The sequence below is a fragment of the Cryptotermes secundus genome, unplaced genomic scaffold (genome assembly GCF_002891405.2).
Source record: "Cryptotermes secundus unplaced genomic scaffold, Csec_1.0 scaffold555, whole genome shotgun sequence".
In the NCBI taxonomy this organism is placed as follows: domain Eukaryota; kingdom Metazoa; phylum Arthropoda; class Insecta; order Blattodea; family Kalotermitidae; genus Cryptotermes; species Cryptotermes secundus.
Window position 1 is genome coordinate 238,402 of NW_019729217.1, and position 11,547 is coordinate 249,948.

At 43.6% G+C, this 11,547-nt stretch overlaps 1 protein-coding gene across 3 annotated transcripts in view; it reads left to right on the top strand.

Annotated features, from left to right (window-relative positions):
- LOC111865512 (pleckstrin homology-like domain family B member 1) overlaps positions 1-11,547 on the top strand; it is a 251,346-nt gene that overhangs the window by 44,013 nt on the left and 195,786 nt on the right. For 2 of the 3 annotated variants that reach the window (XM_023853604.2, XM_023853606.2), the window contains exon 2: positions 7,732-7,866. The exons of the other annotated variant lie outside the window; for it this stretch is intronic. The gene's annotated coding sequence lies outside the window, so the exon portion shown is untranslated. The remainder of the gene's footprint in view (positions 1-7,731; positions 7,867-11,547) is intronic. 3 annotated transcript variants of the gene reach the window in all.

An 11,547-nucleotide genomic window follows, 5' to 3' on the forward strand; every position in this document is an offset into this window, starting at 1 on the left:
GATGGCCAAAGTGGCGCTGGGGCAGGTTTTCTCCGAGTACTTCGGTTTCCCCTGCCAATCTTCATTCCACCAATTGCTCCACAATCACCCTCACCTATCATCTGGGGCTGGTACAGGAGGCCAGAAGAGGCCGCAGTACAAGGGACTTAGTCCCACCCCACTAGCAATAAAAAAAAAGCACAGGGAGAATGTTCTAACGATTTTGTAACTATAGACTTCTGTTCGCGAGGTTTACACACGCGGGCAGCTGAAAGTATTGCCACCCGGCACCTGTGTAAATAATTACCCGTTCGTGGACTGGTTATACGTACTATGCAGGTGTGGCTCACCCTTGCTGTGGAATTAGTGAATGTTGAAATTATGCGGGATAATCAAGAGAAGACGTAATTGCAGTGGTTTTATGGATTTATTATTGTCACGTGATTGATTATAGAAGGGGTTTGTATTGGTAATCTCTCTCTCTGTGGCTGCACAGCCCTTTGGACCTTGACCGCCTATTTCAGTTTCTTAATCCCACACTTGGACGGGGGATCAGCCCTCCGCAAGGCCTCTACCTACACAGAATAAAAGCACACAGACATCCATACCTCGAGTGGGTTCCGAACCCACGATCACAGTGTTCGAGCGGGCGAAGACGGGTCATGCCTTAGACTTCGCGGCCACTGTGATCTTTTTCTTAACAGCTACAGAACGTGCCTACACACAACCACGACAGTTTCACTGAGTTACGCACTCCATAGATCACTGTAACTACAGCACAAGTAAAGTATTCTCAGCCTTCACTAGCCGTTGCTTGGTTGAGCCTTCCAACGGCGGAAGTTCCCCTTCCTCGGAGCCCACGAACTGTCACCGGCCTCAGCACCAGCTTCTCACGTTCTGTAGCCCGACACGGACCGCACAGAAAGCATCTCTTCCATTATTGCTTGCTCTCTTGTTGCCTGTGAACAGCGTGCCGACAGAACTGTTCCCCTGCAACGGCTGTCATACTGTTGCCAGATTACACAGCTGTTACTTGGCAGTGGGTGTGCGTGTCACGTGATACAGCATTTGGAAGTGTCTCAGTTATCCCCCAAGTAGGCTGAAGAACTGAAAGCAAAGGTCACAGCTGCTATGGAAAGCGGACTGCACGCTGTAATGCCCCACGAGATATTTCTTTTTACAATGGCTCTTCCAGCCCATTCAGGGCCCAGACCCTTTAATCAGTTCCGTAATCATTTTTCACAGACGGTAGGACTCCTTGGACTGGGGATCAGCCCGTCGCAAGGCCGCTACCTACACACAGGACAGCACAAACAGAATGAACGCATACAGAAACATTGATGCCCTGAGTGGGATTTGAACACATGATTCCAGCGTCCGAGCGAGCGAAGACAGTTCATGCCTTGGACCGTGCGGCTACTGTGACCGGCATATCACAGAAGATAAGACTTCTGATATTAAAATTTGTTTCAGAGACCAGTGGCGGGCTGTTGTTGGTACGATAATGAACTGTCTGGTTCCCAAAGAGGGAGAGGAATCTGAAGTGGTTGAGCCTGTCAAGAAGCATGTGCTCCGTTGAGTTAATTTAGTGCACCGAACTCCGTGGTACAGACAGCGTTGTTAAATAAGCTGCGGGTTTAATGGACGGAGAGCTATACCAGCGGTAGCGTAGCTACTGGCAGGGCCTCCCTTGCTGGACAGGTCAAAGGGTAGGCATCAGACGAAGAGAGACACCAAAAACTGATGCCGGAAGCAGCGTCATCAGCAGCGACTTGAAGCACAGAGCAAATGATGCTCGAGATGGTTCAAGTTCGTATAGCAACAGGCGTGACCAGAGTGGTTTGAACNCATTGTTCTCACAGTAAATTTGTTTTCGTATGGTTGTGAGAGCAAACAGAGGCTATTTCTGAGAACAGCAGTATTAACGGCTTGATCTTGTGTGGGCGCAGTTTATTTTTGTGTGAATTTTTAAATATTTTGACTGCATATGCTTATGAAGAGCTCGCACATTCCACCGAACACTTCTGAGCTGTCAGCTTCTTTAAATAAATAAACTGAAACGAGAGAAAACCCGCCGCTGTGCAGTTGATGGAAAGATACGTATCAACAGATTCCGAAAAGTTCCTTGAACGTTACATTGCCCTGGTAACTGATACGTTGAAGATGCGTTGGTACCTGTTTAAAAGGACTAAAACTCGAGATCTTCGGTTATCCGGATATCAGTGGCTCACGGTACTCGTTTGGTGCGTTTATTTTGATATCCACAACTTTGCAAAACAAAAGATTCCTTGTCTACGTTGGCGTGAGTTGGAGAAAACTCTTTTGGAACGTGATTAGTAAACTGTGTTCCGCGACAGCAAACAGGTCGTTGCGGAATTGTTCAGAAGATCCGAGCCTAAATGTCTGCAATCCTGAATTGTTTATAGGAACTCCAGCCTGTAATAATTTTTTTCTGCTAGTTTCATAAGGACAGCTGCAAAAGTGCTCCCGATTGGCTTTTCTTTGACTGTCTGCTGAATGGATTTTCATGAAATTTGATTTATGATTTTGTATGAATCATATAACAATGTGGGAAACTATAAATGGCGAGCTTCCTGTGTTTTTACTCTCAAGTCGCTAGAGGGTACCTGTACAAACTATGTTGTGCACATTCAAACACATGTTTCTGTGCAATACACTTTCCCCATAATTTTTTTTTTCAGTTTTCGATATTATTAAAGAAAAGGGATTTTTATGTTTTGTCATATCGTGGCATAGGGACCAGTAGAGGACTGTTGTGAACACGATAATGAACCTTCGGGTTCCATGAATTGCTGGGAAGTTCTGGAGTAGCTACACAACTGGCGACTTCTCCAGAAGGGCTCAGCACCATGAAGTTAGTCATGTCGTAGCTCGAGAACGGTTGGAGTGATTGTGATTGAATTGTAAATGGGAGGTTCTTAACAGAGAGGTCACGAAAAATAACCTTTGACGAACTAACAAAGTAGGGACAATTTTCTTTTTAATTCGCTTAGTGAGGGGTAGAGTCCAACTGGGTTCGCTCGGCACGGCGGTCACTGATTGGCCTATTGTAGCCTGCTGCGGGTGATTATGATGACGGAGAATTTGGTGGAATGAAGTTTACCAGGGGAAACCGAAGTACTCGGAGAAAACCTACCCCGGAGCCACTTTGTCCACCAGAAATCCCACTTGACCAGAACCCGGGATCGAACCCGGGCCGCCGCGGTGGGAAGCCAGCGACTAACCGCTTGAGCTTTGAAGAACTGACAACGCAGAGACAGTAACAGTGCAGCAATGCTTTTTGCATTATACATAGGCGTACATTATATAACTTTATATAAAAATTTGTCAACGAGATTGAGTGATGACTGGGTTCGTGTCCATGTGCGATTCCCGGCAGAGGCATTGAGTGCTCGTACTAAGATCGGGTCTGCTTCCGGAGTGAGGTGGCTGGAGCTGGTCACTCTAGTTCAGCTGCAGCCCTACAGCATGTGAAGCTTCCTGCATAGATTCGCTGCGGTATCTCGCACCCAACTTGGTCATCAAATAGGTAACATTCATGCTTTCGTACTGGGTAGGCCCGGAGACCGGCTATTCTGACTTGCATATTTCGGGGTTATCTTCAGTCCCTCCAGGCAAATGTTGGACTAGTACCCGAAATTATTCCACAGCCGTTTCGTTCCGTACAGAGTAAAACCTCGTTATAACGGATTTCTGATAAAACGGCAAAATCTGTCTGAAAAAAAAAGTAAAGTTATCCCCGTACCAGGCCGTGAAGGCCCATAGGGTTGTGAGAGGTTGAGGCTCCCACATTATCTAGACAATCGGCTCAAATATCAGCCTTACGCGCCGGCCGCGCTTTGCTCCCCAAGAAAATTATTTAATTAATTCCTGGTACTCATTTCTGTTAGATCTTTCTTTGTGAATTTTTCGAGATGTTGCAGTAATGAGGTTTTGTAGTTAACAGAACCAGCCGATCACAGTGGGCGCTCGGTCTAAGGCATGAACTGTCTTCGCCTGCACAAACACTGGGGTCGTGGGTTCGGATCTCACTCGAGACATGGATGTTTGTGTGTGTTTATTCTGTGTGTAGGTAGCGGCCTTGCGACCTGCTGATCCCCGGTTCAAGGAGTCCTACCGACTGTGTATAGGATTAAGAAACTGTCAAAGAAGCAGCCAAGGTTCAGAGGGCTGTAGGGCCAGAGAGAGAAAACTAAAATTAAAAAGAAACCGTTATGTAATTGCATTGTGTGTTTCTGTTTATTGCTTGTTTTGGTTTTGTTTCCTAGGGTTTCTGTTAGTGCCCATTCAATGGATTATAGCGGACACATGCGATGACGGGCATTGTCCCTCCTGTTAGTCCGTTATAACGAGGGTGTGCTATTTTTTAATTCATTATTTACCAGTCCAGTTGTTCGCCGCTGTATAGCCCGCTGTGATTCTGTATGGGTGTGAAACTTGGTCTTGACATTAAGGGAGGAACATATCGTAGACTGATGGTGTTTGAGAACAGGGTGTTGAGAAGAATATTTTGACCGAAGAGGGATGAAGTGACAGGAGGCTGGAGAAAACTGCATAATGAGGAGCTTCATTACCTGCACTCTTCTCCGAGTATAATTAGAATGATCAAGACAAGGAGGGTGAGGTGGGCAGGGCATGTAGCACGAATGGGGGCGACGAGGAATGCATATAGGATATTGGTGGGAAAGTCGGAAGGAACGAGGCCACAGAGAAGACCAAGGCGTCGGTGGGTGGACAGTACTCGTATTAGAATAGATCTTAGAGGGATAGGATGGGATGGTATGGATTGGATAGATCTGGCTCAGGATAGGGACCGGTGGAAGGCTCTTGTGAACACAGTGATGAACCTTCGGGTTCCATAAAAAATGCTGGGAAATTCTTGAGTAGCTGCTGAATTGGCGGCTCCTCCAGAAGGGCTCAGCTCCATGAGTGAGTAAGAAAGTAAGTAATAGCCCGATCTACTGACAGTGTCATTAAATACGCGTAGAACATAAATTAATACATTTGTAATATTGGATTCTTTGTAGATCTTGCGTTACTACTACTGGAAACATTTCTTCCGTGGGATAAAAGGAAAAATGATAATCGATTATTTCAGAAGGCTCTTTTTTTCCGATAAGTTTGTCAACTTGCGTAGTCTTTTTGAAATTGCATTTCTCGAGTTATGGTACACAAGAACAATACGACACTTCACACTGGCATGTGAGGGGTGGGGCTTATATTGCAAACTGCTTTGTCGAGAAATCCCTTTTAAGGGCAGTGTGTCTCTGTATCTGGTAGGATTGTATTAAGTTATGCAATGCTCAGACAACTTTCTTCTGCCGTGTATGCTGTATTTGGTGTTGTCCAGTTTCCTTCTCGAATGCTGATGGCCTCTAATATGAAGTTTATAAATGGTTCCAGTGTAAACTGCTTTTTTCGTCAAACGTGAGTTGAATTATTTTCAACTATAAAATAAGAATCGAGCGTCGTAATCGACATTCATTACGTCTTGAATTGAGGGCAGCTTGTGGAGTAGGGAAGGTTGTTATTTTATTGGTTTCGTTTTATACACGCGACTGCAGCACCGCTTTCAGCAGATAATGATCAATACAACACAGCATTTAGCAGACATTGATCGGTACAATACCCCATTCGGCAGACAGTGATCAATACAACACAGCATTTAGCAGACATTGACCGGTACAATACCCCATTCGGCAGACAGTGATCAATACAATGCAGCATTTAGCAGACAATGACCGGTACAACACCGCTTTCAGCAGATAATGATCAATACAACACAGCATTTAGCAGACATTGATCGGTACAACACCGCTTTCTGCAGTGATAAATACAACACCGCTTCAGCAGATAATGATCACATTCTCCCTAGCTCTAAATACACGAGATCATAATCTGTTGTTATATGGATTGGTTCAAGCCAGATCACAAAGGAGTCCAGGAATTCTATGCGGAAGTCATAAACTCTGCTTTCCTGTTCGTGGCTATCTTAGTCCAGTTGGTCTCTTCCTGTTATTACGGGTATTGTTTTCCTAATTTATTTTTGCGAAGAACTTATTCCTTAAATGAAGGTTGTCCAGGTCAAATTTGTCTGATGTAAACTGAAGGCTTCGCATATTCGCCAAGTTTTTATTGAACTTGGAACAATGTTTCATGCTAATATGTATGTATGTATGTATGTATGTGTGTGTGTGTTTATGATCTCTGTACCACATTTTAACCACTTTTATCCCATTTTACGAGAATACAATCAGCTTTGACACTAGAAGCGTTACTTCATGCGGAATGACCCTTGTGATATCGTGTACCATGCTACTATTCACTGTTACTCTTTACTGTTTGAAGCTTGAAATTTTAGTACCTGCTGCACAGAAAAAAAAAACCACTTCGTCTTCGCTACAAAGACCAACAGAGTAAAGCCGTGTAGGGTAATGGTTTCTTAAAGAGAATCGTACGGAACACACAGCACCATTCCCTGTAACAGGCCGTGAAGGCCCATAGGGTTCTGAGACGTCGAGGCTCCCACATTTTCTAGACAATCGGCTCACAGATGGCGGTAAGGTTGTCAGCCTTACGCGCCGGCCACCCGTTACCCCCAGGAAGATTCCTGGTACTCATTTCTGTAAAATCCTGAGTCTACCCCAGGGCCATAGTGCGGCTGGAAGGATAAGGTAAATTTGAAAATCCAGTGACCCCATCGGGAATCGAACCCGCAGCCTCCCCGTTTTGTACCACAGTGCCTCAACAAACTACGCTACCGCGTGCTCCCACACATAACTTCATTATGTAAAAAAGTTGCACAGATTTTAAACATTAAATGTAGTGGTACATATAGTTACCACTGTGCTTTAGATGGTTAAAACGCCTTGCACTAAACACAGGCAGGCGCTAGAAGGACTGACAGCCGGTTGGTCCATTTGGCATGCAAGCTGTTGTGTGTGTGTTTTGCGTGTTACATAACCTTGCATGTAGCTCACATTAGAGTAAAAGTGGAATAAAGTTAGCATGATTAGCACTTTGCATTAGCTTTAACATAGTCGATCTAACTAGAGCTGAATAGTTCGAAGCTCCTGGCGATTGCGTGGAATTAACGTCGGGTACGATATGTTAAAGTGTTGCACTTCTTAAGACTTTGAAATCTGAAATTGGCCAGTAAACCCTCACTAATCCGGATTAATTGGGGGGAGGCTGTCCGGAATAAGTGATAATCCGGATTATTGAAGTAGAAGATATCCCTGGAAGAAAAAATTTAAATAAATGGAAAATTTAATGATATAAGTAATGCTGATTAAAAATAAATAACAAATTTGACTGTAGAGATTTTACTTAAAAACTATAAAGACGATACATTTATTAATCGAAAATGCAAGCGTAAAATTTAGGGTTGCTTCCAGGTCCAACTAAACACTTGGAAAAATTTTGTGTGTCCTGTAAGTTAACCCGCGCGGTCTAGGGCATGAACTGTCTTCGCCCGCTCAAACACTGGGATCGTGGGTTCGAATCCCACTTGAGGCATGGATGTCTCTTTGCGTTTATTCTGTTTGACCTATCCTGTGTACAGGTAGCGGCCTTGCGACGGGCTGATCCCCCGTCCAAGGAGTCCTACCGACTATGTGATTAAGAATCTGAAAATGCGGCCTAGGACCAAAGAGCTGTTGAGCCATACAGAGAGAAAGGGAGGTTTTGGAAACAGAGGATTATGTTTCATTAATCGCTCTTTGGTTACAGATCAGAGGAAGGGTGGTTACAGAGCACATGGCGGCCTAGGTCCTCCTCAGACGGAAGCCTTTCTTAATCGACACCGCATTCTATCGCCAGGAACTTTGCGCCCTCCAGAGCCGGCCGCTGACTGTTCAGCTTGAGGTAAAACATTTCGTTTGTTTCCGTCTGTTACGTTGGTATGTTTACATAACACGTGTTTAGAGGACGTCATGAAACTTAGATTTTAGCTTTCTGCAACTCCAAACCGAACCTCGCTGTCAGTGGTTAACACTTTCGCTTTTTGGGCCGGGGGTAGGGGTCCTCGGTTTAAATCACGACCCGAGGACTAACTAACTTGACTGAGGGTTTTCGTAGATTTTCTGTCGCCCTCAAGATTCCGGGAGAATACTCACGCCGTTTCCTTCCAGATACTTTATAATTCATTACTTATCCTAGCATTCGATGTAATTACTTTTAGGAACTGAAAGCATTATGGAATAAACCAGAAATATACAAACATCATTCCAGTATAGTGGCGCCAGGATAGCTCAGACGGTATAGCCTCGGGACTTGGACGTCGAGGGGTATAGGTTCGATTTCTGTCAGATACAAGAGATTCTGCCTTCTCTGTGCGTCCAGATCAACTACGAGGTCCATCCAGACTCCTGCTTTATGGTAAGGTAAAGTTGTCCCAGGTCGGACACGGTAGCTGAGCGGTCTAAGACATGTACTGTCTTCGCTCGCTTGGAAACCCGAGATCATGGGTTCGAATCCCACTCAGGCATGGATGTTTAGTTTGTGTGTGCGTTTTTCTGTGTTTGTATACAGGTAGAGGCCTTGCGACGAGCTGATCACCCGCCCAAGGAGTCCTACCGAATGTGTAAGATCTAGAAAAACCGAAGTGAACGGAGAAGTTCATGGAGGTAGGCCTTGGCCCACTGGGGCTGTAGTGCCAAGGAAAAATAAAGTTGTCCCTGTACTTAACTAATTAAGCACTGCCCCTTGAAGGCGTATGGGGGAGTGGATGTAGAGAGCCACGTATTCTTGACCTCGATACTTGTTGGGGGTGACTGGTCAGCTTCGCGCACTGACCGCTTTACCCCTGGGGAAAGAGCTCTGATAGCAATTGGATAGGAGGCTGGGTGGGCCCCAGAGTCGGTCTAAACGACATGGAGAAGAAAAAATTCTTGACCTTACTGGGACTCGAATTCCGATTCCTCAGTCGTGCAGCCCGTTGCCTGTCTCTATCCCGGCTCCTTATCTGATAAGTATGAGGGTTCTATTTCTGATTGTAAAGGGGCGGGGGTGTGAAGCTGACAACACAATCCCGTCTACTGCCCGGAATGAGAATACGTGGAGCTACATATCCATTCCCCCATACACTTTAATAGCGTGATGCTTAATTAAACTTAGGGACAGTTTTCGACTTCTACATTAACGTCCAATATAGTTCGATTTGCGTTGGTGTATGCGAACTTTAAATGGAAATTGTCACGTTTGTGACCTAAATTTACGTAATTTCCTGAAAGTTTCAGTTGTTTAATTTATTCTCACAGCCAAAAGCCTAATTTCATGTGCTGTAACTTTCTGTCAGAGATCCATTTTGTATGTGCACGCACTAGCGTAGTTGGTTGAGGCACTGTGCTACAAGCCGGAAGGTTGCCAGTTCGATTCCCAGTCAGGTCATTGAATTTTTCATTTGGTCTAATCCTTCCAGGCCACTATTGCCCTGGGGTCAACTCAACCTCTAATAGAAATGAGTACCAGGAATATTTATGGGCGGCAAATGGCGGCCGGCGCCCAAGTCTGACAACCTCATCATCATCTGTGAGCCGATTGTCTAGAAAATGTGGGAGCCTCGACGTCTGACTACCCTGTGGATCTTCTGTGCCTGTTACAGGGATAGCTTTACGTCACAGTCGATGAGATGTGAAGTGAACATTCAAGTGTTTCTTTTCTTTGTATTATGCACTTCATAATTGAGCTGTTTCAAGGAAATAGCTGTTTGTCGATTACAAAGTCAAGCAGGTTAGTACTGTGTAAGTCAGTGTTTCTCCAATGGCGTTCTGCGGACCGCCGGGGTTTCGTAAGAAAATGCCGTAAGTGTTTAAATGTAGATATGTTGCAAATATGAGTCTTTTTTTTTATTGCTAGTGGGGTTGGACTAAGTTCCTTGTACTGCGGCCACTTCTGGCCTCACACACGCAGTCACAGGAGCAAGACACAACACAAAGCACAATACACACACGAAAGTAGGAAGAATACTCCGATAGAAGAAGATAGGTGTGACTCGCGTATTGAGATATGACATAAGGATGACAAATCCTGAACAGTTTTAATATTTTTAATATTTAATATTTATCAATATATATGACGAATATATATTTTAGTTATTTTAATATGAAGACAGCAGGGCATGGAATGAAGTAATTTGACGTACATCGAAAAGCACCTGAAGTTGGCACTTTTGTGCTGAAACATGTAGTGCAAGAGAGAAGAGTAAGGTGAATAAATGTATGCACTGTAGGACGGTTGTAATAAATCATAGATATATTTCTTACCGAGAAAAACCATCACGAACCACTTTTATCAGATACCGAGTGGCTTTGGAAATTAACATTTATTGCCGATCTGGTGAACCATATGAACCATTTGAATTTAAAGTTGCAGGGTGAAAATAACTTAGTCTGTGGTTTATTTGCACTTATCAAGGCATTCAGAGCAAAGTTGATACTTCTGGAAAGGCAAGTGAAATATATTAACTTTGTTCATATGCTTATACTGTGCAGAGTTGCATAAAAAGGGCGAAGCAGAATTTCCTTCCTCGTTTGCAAATATAGTCATTTTAGATTTGAAAGAACAATTTCGGAAGCGATTTTCTGATTTGGATTCCAGTGCTCAGAAAATTAGATTGTTTCAAAATCCGTTTGACTGTGATGCTGCAGATGTCCCAAGTCAAATTCAAATGGAAATTATTGAACTTCAGGAAAATTATCATATTAAAGACAAATACAAGGAAGGAAATTTGATCGAATTTTATAAATTTCTGAACTCTGAGCAATTTCCAAATTTAAAGAAATTTGCTTGTAAATTTATCTCCATTTTTGGGACGACATATCTGTGTGAACAAACTTTTTCCCAGATGAAGTACATCAAGTCGAAATACAGGGCAAATTTATCCGATGAACATTTAAAGTCGCTACTTGTGATTAGCGTTTCAAAATTTGAACCTCAATTTAATCAGATTTTAAGAATGCAAAAAGAGTTCCATCATTCACATTAATTGTTTTATTATAATTTGTGATGAAAATATGAGCATTTGCTGCTACTGTCTGTTGTCATTAATATACGATAATTTATTCTCACGTACTTTACATTTAGTTTATGAAATTCTGTGCTTTCAATAAAACTCATATACCTAGAGTTATTAATTTCTCATTTTATCCGGCCCGTTGAAAGTGCTGAATTACCTAATGTGGCCCGCGGTTCGAAAAGTTTGGAGACCCCTGGTCTAGGGCATGAACTGTCTTCGCTTCCTCAACGCTGGGATCGTGGGTTCGGATCCCACGCAAGAAATGTATTGTTCGTGTTTTCTGTATGTAGGTAGAGGCCTTGTGACAGGCTGATCCCACATCCAAGGAGTCCTGCCGGCTGTGTATAGCAGGCATGTCAAACTCAACTTGGACAGAGGGCCACCTTAGCCCTATAAATAATAGTCGAGGGCCGCACTTCAAAATAGAAATATACATTAGATTTTGATACAAGGAAATTTAATTATATTTTTTGTTTAGGAATAATTTCAATATAATTACATAAAGTGGAACACTTATATTTTGCCCACAA